Source organism: Nansenia antarctica (assembly GCF_963989245.1).
Source record: "Nansenia antarctica genome assembly, chromosome: 1".
NCBI classification, from domain to species: domain Eukaryota; kingdom Metazoa; phylum Chordata; class Actinopteri; order Argentiniformes; family Microstomatidae; genus Nansenia; species Nansenia antarctica.
Window position 1 is genome coordinate 2,891,003 of NC_137674.1, and position 14,854 is coordinate 2,905,856.

Here is a 14,854-nt window from a genome sequence, read left to right on the forward strand (position 1 = left end):
TGTATGTTAATGAGCTGTGTGTCTCTGTGTGTGTATACGTGTGTCTGTGTGTGTATGTTAATGAGCTGTATGTTAATGAGCTGTATGTTAATGAGATTCATGCTAATGAGCTGTATGTTAATGAGCTGTATGTTAATGAGCTGTATGTTAATTAGCTTCATGTTAATGAGCTTCATGCTAATGAGTGGGCGGAGTCAAGTGGGCGGAGTCAAGCTCCGCCCACTTTGACTTAAGCTCCGCCCACTCAGACACTAGCTCCGCCCACTTTAACTTAAGCTCCTCCCACTTTGACTTAAGCTCCGCCCACTTTGACTTAAGCTCCTCCCACTTTGACTTAAGCTCCGCCCACTTTGATTTAAGCTCCGCCCACTTTGACTTAAGCTCCGCCCACTTTGACTTAAGCTCCTCCCACTTTGACTTAAGCTCCGCCCACTTTGACTTAAGCTCCTCCCACTTTGACTTAAGCTCCTCCCACTTTGATTTAAGCTCCGCCCACTTTGACTTAAGCTCCTCCCACTTTGATTTAAGCTCCTCCCACTTTGACTTAAGCTCCTCCCACTTTGACTTAAGCTCCTCCCACTTTGATTTAAGCTCCGCCCACTTTGATTTAAGCTCCTCCCACTTTGATTTAAGCTCCGCCCACTTTTACACAAGCTCCGCCCACTTTGACTAAAGCTCCTCCCACTTTGACTTAAGCTCCGCCCACTTTGACTTAAGCTCCTCCCACTTTGATTTAAGCTCCGCCCACTTTTACACAAGCTCCGCCCACTTTGACTTAAGCTCCTCCCACTTTGACTTAAGCTCCGCCCATTTTGACTTAAGCTCCTCCCACTTTGATTTAAGCTCCGCCCACTTTGATTTAAGCTCCTCCCACTTTGACTTAAGCTCCGCCCACTTTAACCTAAGCTCCTCCCACTTTGACTTAAGCTCCTCCCACTTTGACTTAAGCTCCGCCCACTTTGACTTAAGCTCCTCCCACTTTGGCTTAAGCTCCGCCCACTTTGATTTAAGCTCCGCCCACTTTGACTTAAGCTCCTCCCACTTTGATTTAAGCTCCGCCCACTTTGACTTAAGCTCCTCCCACTTTGACTTAAGCTCCTCCCACTTTGACTTAAGCTCCGCCCACTTTGACTTAAGCTCCTCCCACTTTGATTTAAGCTCCGCCCACTTTGACTTAAGCTCCTCCCACTTTGACTTAAGCTCCTCCCACTTTGATTTAAGCTCCTCCCACTTTGATTTAAGCTCCTCCCACTTTGATTTAAGCTCCGCCCACTTTGATTTAAGCTCCGCCCACTTTGACTTAAGCTCCTCCCACTTTGATTTAAGCTCCTCCCACTTTGACTTAAGCTCCTCCCACTTTGACTTAAGCTCCTCCCACTTTGATTTAAGCTCCTCCCACTTTGATTTAAGCTCCGCCCACTTTGACTTAAGCTCCTCCCACTTTGATTTAAGCTCCTCCCGCTTTGATTTAAGCTCCGCCCACTTTGACTTAAGCTCCTCCCACTTTGACTTAAGCTCCTCCCACTTTGATTTAAGCTCCGCCCACTTTGACTTAAGCTCCGCCCACTTTGACTTAAGCTCCTCCCACTTTGATTTAAGCTCCTCCCACTTTGACTTAAGCTCCTCCCACTTTGATTTAAGCTCCTCCCACTTTGATTTAAGCTCCTCCCACTTTGACTTAAGCTCCTCCCACTTTGATTTAAGCTCCTCCCACTTTGATTTAAGCTCCGCCCACTTTGACTTAAGCTCCGCCCACTTTGACTTAAGCTCCTCCCACTTTGATTTAAGCTCCTCCCACTTTGACTTAAGCTCATCCCACTTTGACTTAAGCTCATCCCACTTTGATTTAAGCTCCTCCCACTTTGATTTAAGCTCCGCCCACTTTGACTTAAGCTCCGCCCACTTTGATTTTAGCTCCTCCCGCTTTGATTTAAGCTCCGCCCACTTTGATTTAAGCTCCGCCCACTTTGACTTAAGCTCATTACTTATAACTCCCCTCCTGAGTGAGCTAGAGGTCTGGTTTTCACATATGTCGAACATCTTGGTGAGACAAGTGTTTACCCAACGTTTCGGCTTGATCGGCCATTCGTAAGTGCAGAGAATTCATAACTCCCCTCCTAGCTGTGAGCTAGAGGTCTGGTTTTCACATATGTCGAACATCTCGGTGAGACAAGTGTTTACCCAGAGTTTCGGCTTGATCGGCCATTCGTGGCCCAAACGGGGAGCTTTGACGTAAGTGCGAAATCCGTAATTAAAGGGGGCGCCACGGAGCGACCGTTTGAGCTAGCGCCTCGAAACTCGGGGCACGCGACCGGACCCCTGTGACGCTTCACGGTGCCGATTTTTGGGTGACTGGGACTTTCTGGCACCGATTTCTGTTTTTCATCCTAGGCTTTCATCCTAGGGTGCAACTGCGTACAGTCTAGGTAGGTCGTTTGTTGGCAAATGAAAGAAAATTGGAATTAATCAATTAAGCCACTCCCACTTTGACACAAGCTCCGCCCACTAAATGTCTAAGCCACTCCCACTCCCACTTAAGCTCCGCCCACTTTGACACAAGCTCCGCCCACTTTTGACACAAGCTCCGCCCACTAACGGTCTAAGCCACTCCCACTCCCACTTAAGCTCCGCCCACTCTGACTTAAGCTCCTCCCACTTTGACTTAAGCTCCTCCCACTTTGACTTAAGCTCCTCCCACTTTAATTTAAGCTCCGCCCACTTTGACTTAAGCTCCTCCCACTTTGATTTAAGCTCCTCCCACTTTGGTTTAAGCTCCGCCCACTTTGACTTAAGCTCCTCCCACTTTGATTTAAGCTCCTCCCACTTTGACTTAAAAAAGTATATTGAAGTGTGAGGGCGAAAAGAAATATTTCTGAAGAAAAATGCTGGCTTACCAAAATGGGTAGAGCAAATGGATGTTTGGAATAAGTGTACATTGTACTTTTGGAGACATTTTTGTTGTTGTCTGTTTTCCTTTTGTACAGCAATTGTTTCCAATCTTGAGTGTTGTGTTTTTAAGCATTATTTTTATATTTCCATTTTGTACGTTTTTTAATTTTGTCATTTATTGTCACCAGCCATGAGATACTTGTTGGGAAATGTTGTTGGATGATCTGTGATAATAAAATAAATATGCAACGGCCTCTGTGCCAGGTGAGTGTGGTGGAGGGACACGCTGAGGCAGGATATTAGACATCTTTATGTAATACTAGAAACTAAAAAACAAAGGGATATTAAAAACATAAGATAAAACCAATAATGATAGTCCTGTCTGCCATCATGGGGGTACAACACTGGGTAGAATTATATTATATAATATGATATTATATTTAGACCACTTTAACTTCCAAGTTTATTTGTCCAAATACTTGACTTCTTGAGAAATGACTTTAGTGGCTAAGTACATACACAGGGATTAAAGCAACAACAACAAAAGAAGTAATCCCTGACTGAGAATGGTAGTGGTGGTAAGTGGAAGTGGCCTGTGGCCTGTGTATGATGATGATGATGATGATGATGGGGGGTGATAGGAAGGTCGTAGAGACACCATTCAAATGGTTTTAGATTCCCTGTCCTCTGGTCTATCCGGAGGTGTTGGAATTGTTCTCCTAACCCGCGGGGAACCATACGTTATTAACCCCGGGAGGGGTCACACTACGGGACGTATAACGCTGGCTATGAATGTGGTAGAAACACAAGGTTTTCATATTTAAGTTCATTAGGTCTACACGGTCATTTGAAGCCTAACCCCAGCCCTCTACGACCCCGGGAAGTCATGTTAAACTGAAGTTACAGACGACAGATCTGTCAAAAAAAAAAAGTTAAAAAAATGCTTTCACCTAAGCTTTCATCTAAAAAGAAAGTAAAAAAAAAAAAAAAAGAAAAAAAAACGTCTAAGTCCCCGTGCCACCTAGCTAGGTTAGCTTAGGTCTCCCTGGCTCGGTTAAAGGACTTTAGCTCAGCAAGCGTAGGTGTCACAGAAACACCATATTTCATATTTAAGTTCCTTAGGTCTACACGGTCATTTTAAGCCTAACCCCAGCCCTCTACGACCCCGGGACGTGACGCTATTGACCCCCCCGCAGATTCGTCACATGCTAACCGCGGATTACACTACGGGACGTATAACTTTGGCTATGAAGGGGGTAGAGACACGCGGGTTTCATATTTCTGTTCCTTAGGTCTACGCGGTCATTTTAAGCCTAACCCCAGGCCTCTACGACCCCGGGACGTGATGTTATTAAGCTTCCTGCACGTTTAGGCCATGCTAGCCCTCACCGGGGGCTTACCCCTTTTTGGATACAGCGTGATCTCACGATCATAAAAGCCTATGGGGCAGGGAACAAAAAAAAAAAAATGTGATAAAAAAAAAAAAAAAAAACAAAAAAAAACGATAGGGTGAAGATAGTGGATGCACGCATTTAACATCTCTCTCTATGACCTGAGGTCACAAGGGTGCGGAATAACCAGCAGTGACATCTGACTTCCTGGGCATATGTGAATGTGAATGGTCATGTTAATGAGCTGTATGTTAATGAGCTGTGTGTGTATGTTAATGAGCTTAATGCTAATGAGATTCATGCTAATGAGCTGTATGTTAATGAGCTGTGTGTGTATGTTAATGAGCTGTATGTTAATGAGCTTCATGTTAATGAGCTTCATGCTAATGAGCTTCATGCTAATGAGCTGTATGTTAATGAGATGTATGTTAATTAGCTGTGTGTGTATGTTAATGCGCTGTATGTTAATGAGCTTCATGCTAATGAGCTTCATGCTAATGAGCTGTATGTTAATGAGCTGTGTAAAAGTGGGCGGAGCTTGTGTAAAAGTGGGCGGAGCTTAGGTCAAAGTGGGCGGAGCTTAAGTCAAAGTGGGCGGAGCTTAAGTCAAAGTGGGCGGAGCTTAAATCAAAGTGGGCGGAGCTTAAATCAAAGTGGGAGGAGCTTAAATCAAAGTGGGAGGAGCTTAAATCAAAGTGGGCGGAGCTTAAATCAAAGTGGGAGGAGCTTAAATCAAAGTGGGAGGAGCTTGTGTAAAAGTGGGCGGAGCTTAAATCAAAGTGGGAGCTTAAGTCAAAGTGGGCGGAGCTTAAATCAAAGTGGGAGGAGCTTAAGTCAAAGTGGGCGGAGCTTAAATCAAAGTGGGAGGAGCTTAAATCAAAGTGGGCGGAGCTTAAATCAAAGTGGGAGGAGCTTAAATCAAAGTGGGAGGAGCTTAAGTCAAAGTGGGCGGAGCTTTAATCAAAGTGGGAGGAGCTTAAGTCAAAGTGGGCGGAGCTTAAGTCAAAGTGGGCGGAGCTTTAATCAAAGTGGGAGGAGCTTAAGTCAAAGTGGGTGGAGCTTAAGTCAAAGTGGGAGGAGCTTAAGTCAAAGTGGGCGGAGCATAAATCAAAGTAGGAGGAGCTTGTGTAATAGTGGGCGGAGCTTAAATCAAAGTGGGAGGAGCTTAAGTCAAAGTGGGCGGAGCTTAAGTCAAAGTGGGCGGAGCTTAAGTCAAAGTGGGCGGAGCTTAAATCAAAGTGGGAGGAGCTTAAGTCAAAGTGGGCGGAGCTTAAATCAAAGTGGGAGGAGCTTGTGTAAAAGTGGGCGGAGCTTAAATCAAAGTGGGAGGAGCTTAAATCAAAGTGGGCGGAGCTTAAATCAAAGTGGGAGGAGCTTAAATCAAAGTGGGAGGAGCTTAAATCAAAGTGGGAGGAGCTTAAATCAAAGTGGGCGGAGCTTAAATCAAAGTGGGAGGAGCTTGTGTAAAAGTGGGCGGAGCTTAAATCAAAGTGGGAGGAGCTTAACTCAAAGTGGGCGGAGCTTAAGTCAAAGTGGGCGGAGCTTAAATCAAAGTGGGAGGAGCTTAAGTCAAAGTGGGCGGAGCTTAAGTCAAAGTGGGCGGAGCTTAAGTCAAAGTGGGAGGAGCTTAAGTCAAAGTGGGAGGAGCTTAAATCAAAGTGGGAGGAGCTTAACTCAAAGTGGGCGGAGCTTAAGTCAAAGTGGGCGGAGCTTAAATCAAAGTGGGAGGAGCTTAAATCAAAGTGGGAGGAGCTTAAGTCAAAGTGGGCGGAGCTTAAATCAAAGTGGGAGGAGCTTAAGTCAAAGTGGGCGGAGCTTAAATCAAAGTGGGCGGAGCTTAAATCAAAGTGGGAGGAGCTTAAATCAAAGTGGGAGGAGCTTAATTCAAAGTGGGAGGAGCTTAAATCAAAGTGGGAGGAGCTTAAATCAAAGTGGGAGGAGCTTAAGTCAAAGTGGGCGGAGCTTTAATCAAAGTGGGAGGAGCTTAAGTCAAAGTGGGCGAAGCTTTAATCAAAGTGGGAGGAGCTTAAGTCAAAGTGGGCGGAGCTTAAGTCAAAGTGGGAGGAGCTTAAGTCAAAGTGGGCATCCGGGTCACGGACACAGCCCGGATATACCACGTCATTAAACCCCTAGAGGGCGCAGTTTATACCTATTTTAGCTATAATTGAACTTGACCTTTCTACTCCGTTACACTTACAGATCAAGGGACACGATATCTGGACATCTGTCGCGTCACACAAGCGGACCACGACAGACACAGGTCTCCCTGTTGATCTTTACACACGAGGACTTGAACCACGTTAAATGATGTCATCATTAAGGAGCTGAAGAGAGACGAAGCTCCAGCTGAAGAGGCTTGGTGTGGACGTCAGCACAAGAGACCACGTCAGCATGCAGGGGTGGACCCGCAATGCAACAGTGGCCCAGTTCCTAATCTCAGAACGAGATGAACCAATCATATAAGGAGACCACTCACTGTTACTAGAAGATAACGCTGATAAAAACTTGTATTGAACTATGTATTGAAAAGCTCAGTCTCAGAGAGAGACAGTCAGAGAGACTTGATGTGCCTCGTCATAGGCCTAGATATGAAACTAAAAGCCTCATCTGGACTTTCCAGGAAGGGTAAGGGTGGAAGGATATATATATATATATATATAAATAATAAAGAGCCCAGTTATGGGAAATATAAGATGGCATTCTGCCCACTAATAGACTTTACACTGCCGCCGTAGAAAGATTACATGGTCAAAAATGAGCAGCATTTGGTTTCTTTTTTATTTATTTTTTTAAAAAAAGTATATTGAAGTGTGAGGGCGAAAAAAACTATTTCTGAAGAAAAATGCTGGCTTACCAAAATGGGTAGAGCAAATGGATGTTTGGGATAAGTGTACATTGTACTTTTGGAGACATTTTTGTTGTTGTCTGTTTTCCTTTTGTACAGCAATTGTTTCCAATCTTGAGTGTTGTGTTTTTAAGCATTATTTTTATATTTCCATTTTGTACGTTTTTTAATTTGGTCATTTATTGTCACCAGCCATGAGATACTTGTTGGGAAATGTTGTTGGATGATCTGTGATAATAAAAGAAATATGCAACGGCCTCCGTGCCAGGTGAGTGTGGTGGAGGGAGACGCTGGGGCAGGATATTAGACATCTTTATGTAATACTAGAAACTAAAAAACAAAGGGATATTAAAAACATAAGATAAAACCAATAATGATAGTCCTGTCTGCCATCATGGGGGTACAACACTGGGTAGAATTATATTATATAATATGATATTATATTTAGACCACTTTAACTTCCAAGTTTATTTGTCCAAATACATGACTTCTTGAGAAATGACTTTAGTGGCTAAGTACATACACAGGGATTAAAGCAAAAAAAAATAATCCCTGACTGAGAATGATAGTATGATATATTATTATCATTCTAAGGAAAAAATAAATAAAGTGAAAACAAAAAAGAAAATATATCATATATCATAGAATGATAAAAAAAGAAAAAAGAAATTGTGAAAAAGAAATGAAAAAAAGAATGTTCTTTATATCATATTATACTATAGAATGATAGAATGATCAAAACAAATTAGTGAAAAAAAAGAACATAGTAGTTTCCTTAGAATGATAATAATATATCATATTATACTATAGAATGATAAAAACAAATTAGTGAAAAAAAATGGAAAAATAACAGTATACTATTTTCATTTTTTACCCCTTAGAATGCTAATAATATATCATATTATACTATAGACATGGAATGATAAAAATGATTTATTTTTTTTAAATAGTGAAAAAAAATGAAAAAAGAATATACTTTTAATCATTTTATGATCATTCTATCATTCTAGGGTCTACCTGACACCAGAGGTCAAATCTGAAGTGGTTCCACGTCTAAAAATGAAGTTTACAGTCTATAGAAACACTGTAGAAAGTTTCATGCTTTAGTCATAAAATGCACAATACCTTCCATATATGAGCTTATCAGCCACACTATTACTAATAGTATTAGGTTTCCCTTTATATCCTAGGTTTCCCATTATCTTCTCTTCTTAAACATAAGGAAATACCCTCTAATTATTTTTCATCTTCTGATATCAAACCCAGGTTACTGCAGTATAGAACCAACATGTCCAAACAACATCTCTAGCTATAGAGAGGGACAACTTTTATACTTAACAACTTAGTAATATCAATTACTAGCAACAAGCATAAGTATAGATGTCAAAACTGTTGCCGTGTACCGGTACATGCTTGGTAAATGCTGCCATCTAGTGGTTCTTATCTAACTCACTGCCTCGCTGTCTGAGAAAGGAAAGAAACACACCACAAGTGCATGCTTTTATTTCCCACACCACTTCACCATTTATTGTTTTCAAATCTACATAGAAAATGAGCAATTGATTTCTCTGGGTGGATGTAACAGCCAGATGTAGAAGGAGTGCTGTCTCATGTGGCGCGGGTGGCTGCTGCTGCGGTGGTGGCAGTGCTGGTGCTGCTGGCTGCTGCGGTGCTGCTGCTGGATCCGGTCGTGGACATCTTCTTCAGCGTCCGGTTCAGCTGCAGGGAGACGACACACACACACACACAACCTGACACTTCTGCTGCACAAGGGATTTGATACACTAGATATGAAATCATAACCTCATAGGGGAGGCATTCTAACCTTTGAAAAGCAACTGCCACAATGTCCAGCAGCACCATACTAGGTCAGCTGAGAGCACACTATGAAAGACTGTTGCTAGCCAGGTATTGTTATTTAATGATGATGATGATGGGGGGTGATAGGAAGGTCGTAGAGACACCATTCAAATGGTTTTAGATTCCCTGTCCTCTGGTCTATCCGGAGGTGTTGGAATTGTTCTCCTAACCCGCGGGGAACCATACGTTATTAACCCCGGGAGGGGTCACACTACGGGACGTATAACGCTGGCTATGAATGTGGTAGAAACACGTGGTTTTCATATTTAAGTTCCTTAGGTCTACACGGTCATTTGAAGCCTAACCCCAGCCCTCTACGTCCCCGGGACGTGATGTTATTGAGCTTTCTGCACTGTTAGCCACATGCTAACCCTGGATTACACTACGGGACGTATAACTCTGGCTATGAATGTGGTAGAAACACGTGGTTTTCATATTTCTGTTCCTTAGGTCTACACGGTCATTTGAAGCCTAACCCCAGCCCTCTACGACCTTGTGCAGCTCACTCTCTCTATGCCCTGGGACTTGAAGAAGAAGGAGAAGAAGAATAAAAAGTCCCAGGCACCCAAAAATCTCCACGATGAAGCGTCACAGGGGTCCGGTCACGTGGCCCGAGTTTCGAGGCGCTAGCTCAAACGGTCGCTCCGTTAACTCGTTTCCTGCAAATAGCCACATGCTAACCATGTCGATGCTAACGATATACCTTTTCTGAATCAGCGTGATGTCACGATCATAAAAGTCAATGGGGGGAAAAAAAAAAGTCAAACGTGAAAAAAAAAAAAGTAAAAAAAAGTATTCCTAATCAAACTATAAAAAGTGCAGATTTTCCCGTGCACAGTGGGTGCACGTGTGAAAACAGAGCTTAGGGTGAAGATAGTAGGGGGAAAAAAAAAAAACTCCTGGGCATACTCAGGTATATGTGCCTCCAAAGTGGGCGGAGCTTGTGTCAAAGTGGGCGGAGCTTGTGTCTAAGTGGGCGGAGCTTGTGTAAAAGTGGGCGGAGCTTGTGTCTAAGTGGGCGGAGCTTAAATCAAAGTGGGAGGAGCTTAAGTCAAAGTGGGAGGAGCTTGTGTAAAAGTGGGCGGAGCTTAAATCAAAGTGGGAGGAGCTTAAATCAAAGTGGGAGGAGCTTAAGTCAAAGTGGGAGGAGCTTAAATCAAAGTGGGAGGAGCTTAAGTCAAAGTGGGAGGAGCTTAAGTCAAAGTGGGAGGAGCTTAAGTCAAAGTGGGCGGAGCTTAAGTCAAAGTGGGAGGAGCTTAAGTCAAAGTGGGAGGAGCTTAAGTCAAAGTGGGAGGAGCTTAAGTCAAAGTGGGCGGAGCTTAAGTCAAAGTGGGAGGAGCTTAAGTCAAAGTGGGAGGAGCTTAAGTCAAAGTGGGTGGAGCTTAAGTCAAAGTGGGAGGAGCTTAAGTCAAAGTGGGAGGAGCTTAAGTCAAAGTGGGAGGAGCTTAGGTTAAAGTGGGCGGAGCTTAAGGCAAAGTGGGCGGAGCTTAAGTCAAAGTGGGAGGAGCTTAAGTCAAAGTGGGAGGAGCTTAGGTTAAAGTGGGCGGAGCTTAAGTCAAAGTGGGAGGAGCTTAAGTCAAAGTGGGAGGAGCTTAAGTCAAAGTGGGAGGAGCTTAGGTTAAAGTGGGCGGAGCTTAAGTCAAAGTGGGAGGAGCTTAAGTCAAAGTGGGAGGAGCTTAAGTCAAAGTGGGAGGAGCTTAAGTCAAAGTGGGCGGAGCTTAAGTCAAAGTGGGAGGAGCTTAAGTCAAAGTGGGAGGAGCTTAAATCAAAGTGGGAGGAGCTTAAATCAAAGTGGGCGGAGCTTAAGTCAAAGTGGGAGGAGCTTAAATCAAAGTGGGAGGAGCTTAAGTCAAAGTGGGCGGCGCTTAAGTCAAAGTGGGAGGAGCTTAAATCAAAGTGGGGGGAGCTTAAGTCAAAGTGGGAGGAGCTTAAATCAAAGTGGGAGGAGCTTATGTCAAAGTGGGCGGAGCTTAAATCAAAGTGGGAGGAGCTTATGTCAAAGTGGGAGGAGCTTAAGTCAAAGTGGGCGGAGCTTAAGTCAAAGTGGGATGAGCTTACGTCAAAGTGGGCGGAGCTTAAATCAAAGTGGGAGGAGCTTAAATCAAAGTGGGAGGAGCTTAAATCAAAGTGCGAGGAGCTTAAGTCAAAGTGGGAGGAGCTTAAATCAAAGTGGGAGGAGCTTAAATCAAAGTGGGAGGAGCTTAAGTCAAAGTGGGAGGAGCTTAAATCAAAGTGGGAGGAGCTTAAATCAAAGTGGGAGGAGCTTAAATCAAAGTGGGAGGAGCTTAAATCAAAGTGGGAGGAGCTTAAATCAAAGCGGGAGGAGCTTAAATCAAAGTGGGAGGAGCTTAAATCAAAGTGGGCGGAGCTTAAATCAAAGTGGGCGGAGCTTAAGTCAAAGTGGGAGGAGCTTAAATAAAGTGGGAGGAGCTTAAGTCAAAGTGGGAGGAGCTTAAATCAAAGTGGGAGGAGCTTAAGTCAAAGTGGGCGGAGCTTAAATCAAAGTGGGCGGAGCTTATGTCAAAGTGGGAGGAGCTTAAATCAAAGTGGGAGGAGCTTAAGTCAAAGTGGGCGGAGCTTAAGTCTAAGTGGGAGGAGCTTGAATCAAAGTGGGAGGAGCTTAAGTCAAAGTGGGCGGAGCTTAAGTCAAAGTGGGCGGAGCTTAAATCAAAGTGGGAGGAGCTTAAGTCTAAGTGGGAGGAGCTTAAATCAAAGTGGGAGGAGCTTAAGTCAAAGTGGGCGGAGCTTAAATCAAAGTGGGAGGAGTTTAAATCAAAGTGGGAGGAGCTTAAATCAAAGTGGGAGGAGCTTAAGTCAACGTGGGCGGAGCTTAAATCAAAGTGGGAGGAGCTTAAATCAAAGTGGGAGGAGCTTAAGTCAAAGTGGGCGGAGCTTAAATCAAAGTGGGAGGAGCTTAATTCAAAGTGGGAGGAGCTTAAATCAAAGTGGGAGGAGCTTAAGTCAAAGTGGGCGGAGCTTAAATCAAAGTGGGAGGAGCTTAAATGAAAGTGGGCGGTGCTTAAATCAAAGTGGGAGGAGCTTAAGTCAAAGTGGGCGGAGCTTAAGTCAAAGTGGGAGGAGCTTAAATCAAAGTGGGAGGAGCTTAAGTCAAAGTGGGCGGAGCTTAAGTCAAAGTGGGCGGAGCTTAATTCAAAGTGAGAGGAGCTTAAATCAAAGTGGGAGGAGCTTAAGTCAAAGTGGGAGGAGCTTAAGTCAAAGTGGGCGGAGCTTAAGTCTTAGTGGGAGTGGCTTAGACAGTTAGTGGGCGGAGCTTGTGTGAAAGTGGGAGTGGCTTAGACAGTTAGTGGGCGGAGCTTGTGTCAAAAGTGGGCGGAGCTTGTGTAAAAGTGGGCGGAGCTTAAGTGGGAGTGGGAGTGGCTTAGACATTTAGTGGGCGGAGCTTGTGTCAAAGTGGGAGTGGCTTAATTGATTAATTCCAATTTTCTTTCATTTGCCAACAAACGACCTACCTAGACTGTACGCAGTTGCACCCTAGGATGAAAGCCTAGGATGAAAAACAGAAATCGGTGCCAGAAAGTCCCAGTCACCCAAAAATCGGCACCGTGAAGCGTCACAGGGGTCCGGTCGCGTGCCCCGAGTTTCGAGGCGCTAGCTCAAACGGTCGCTCCGTGGCGCCCCCTTTAATTACGGATTTCGCACTTACGTCAAAGCTCCCCGTTTGGGCCACGAAAGGCCGATCAAGCCGAAACTCTGGGTAAACACTTGTCTCACCGAGATGTTCGACATATGTGAAAACCAGACCTCTAGCTCACAGCTAGGAGGGGAGTTATGAATTCTCTGCACTTACGAATGGCCGATCAAGCCGAAACGTTCAGTAAACACTTGTCTCACCAAGATGTTCCACATATGTGAAAACCAGACCTCTAGCTCACTCAGGAGGGGAGTTATAAGTAATGAGCTTAAGTCAAAGTGGGCGGAGCTTAAATCAAAGTGGGCGGAGCTTAAATCAAAGCGGGAGGAGCTTAAATCAAAGTGGGAGGAGCTTAAGTCAAAGTGGGAGGAGCTTACATCAAAGTGGGAGGAGCTTAAGTCAAAGTGGGCGGAGCTTAAGTCTAAGTGGGAGGAGCTTAAATCAAAGTGGGAGGAGCTTAAATCAAAGTGGGAGGAGCTTAAATCAAAGTGGGAGGAGCTTAAATCAAAGTGGGAGGAGCTTAAGTCAAAGTGGGCGGAGCTTAAGTCTAAGTGGGAGGAGCTTAAATCAAAGTGGGCGGAGCTTAAATCAAAGTGGGAGGAGCTTAAATCAAAGTGGGAGGAGCTTAAGTCAAAGTGGGAGGAGCTTAAGTCAAAGTGGGCGGAGCTTAAGTCAAAGTGGGAGGAGCTTAAGTCAAAGTGGGAGGAGCTTAAGTCAAAGTGGGAGGAGCTTAAGTCAAAGTGGGCGGAGCTTAAGTCAAAGTGGGAGGAGCTTAAGTCAAAGTGGGCGGAGCTTAAATCAAAGTGGGAGGAGCTTAAGTCAAAGTGGGCGGAGCTTAAATCAAAGTGGGAGGAGCTTAAGTCAAAGTGGGTGGAGCTTAATTTAGTCATTTATTGTCACCAGCCATGAGATACTTGTTGGGAAATGTTGTTGGATGATCTGTGATAATAAAAGAAATATGCAACGGCCTCCGTGCCAGGTGAGTGTGGTGGAGGGAGACGCTGAGGCAGGATATTAGACATCTTTATGTAATACTAGAAACTAAAAAACAAAAAAACAAAGGGATATTAAAAACATAAGATAAAACCAATAATGATAGTCCTGTCTGCCATCATGGGGGTACAACACTGGGTAGAATTATATTATATAATATGATATTATATTTAGACCACTTTAACTTCCAAGTTTATTTGTCCAAATACTTGACTTCTTGAGAAATGACTTTAGTGGCTAAGTACATACACAGGGATTAAAGCAACAACAACAAAAGAAGTAATCCCTGACTGAGAATGATAGTATGATATATTATGATATATTATTATCATTCTAAGGAAAATAATAATAAAGTGAAAACAAAAAACAAAATATATAATATATCATAGAATGATAAAAATGATTTTTTTTAAAGAAATTAGTGAAAAAGAAATGAAAAAAATAATGTTCTTAATATATCATATTATACTATAGAATAATAATAGAATGATAAAAACAAAAATGAAAAAAGAACATAGTATAGTTTCCTTAGAATGATAATAATATATCATATTATACTATAGAATGATAAAAATGATAAAAAAAAAATAGTGAAAAAAAATGAAAAAAGAACATAGTATACTTCTAATCATTTTTATCATTGTATGGTCATTCTAGGGTCTACCTGACACCAGAGGTCAAATCTGAAGTGGTTCCACATCTAAAAATGAAGTTTACAGTCTATAGAAACACTGTAGAAAGTTTCATGCTTTAGTCATAAAATGCACAATACCTTCCATATATGAGCTTATCTGCCACACTATTACTAATAGTATTAGGTTTCCCTTTATATCCTAGGTTTCCCATTATCTTCTCTTCTTAAACATAAGGAAATACCCTCTAATTATTTTTCATCTTTTGATATCAAACCCAGGTTACTGCAGTATAGAACCAACATGTCCAAACAACGTCTCTAGCTATAGAGAGGGACAACTTTTATACTTAACAACTTAATATCAATTACTAGCAACAAGCATAAGTATAGATGTCAAAAGTCAAAACTGTGGCCAAGTACCGGTACATGCTTGGTAAATGCTGCCATCTAGTGGTTCTTATCTAACTCACTGCCTCGCTGTCTGAGAAAGGAAAGAAACACAGCACAAGCATGCTTTTATTTCCCACACCACTTCACCATTTATTGTTTTCAAATCTACATAGAAAATGAGCAATTGATTTTTCTGGGTG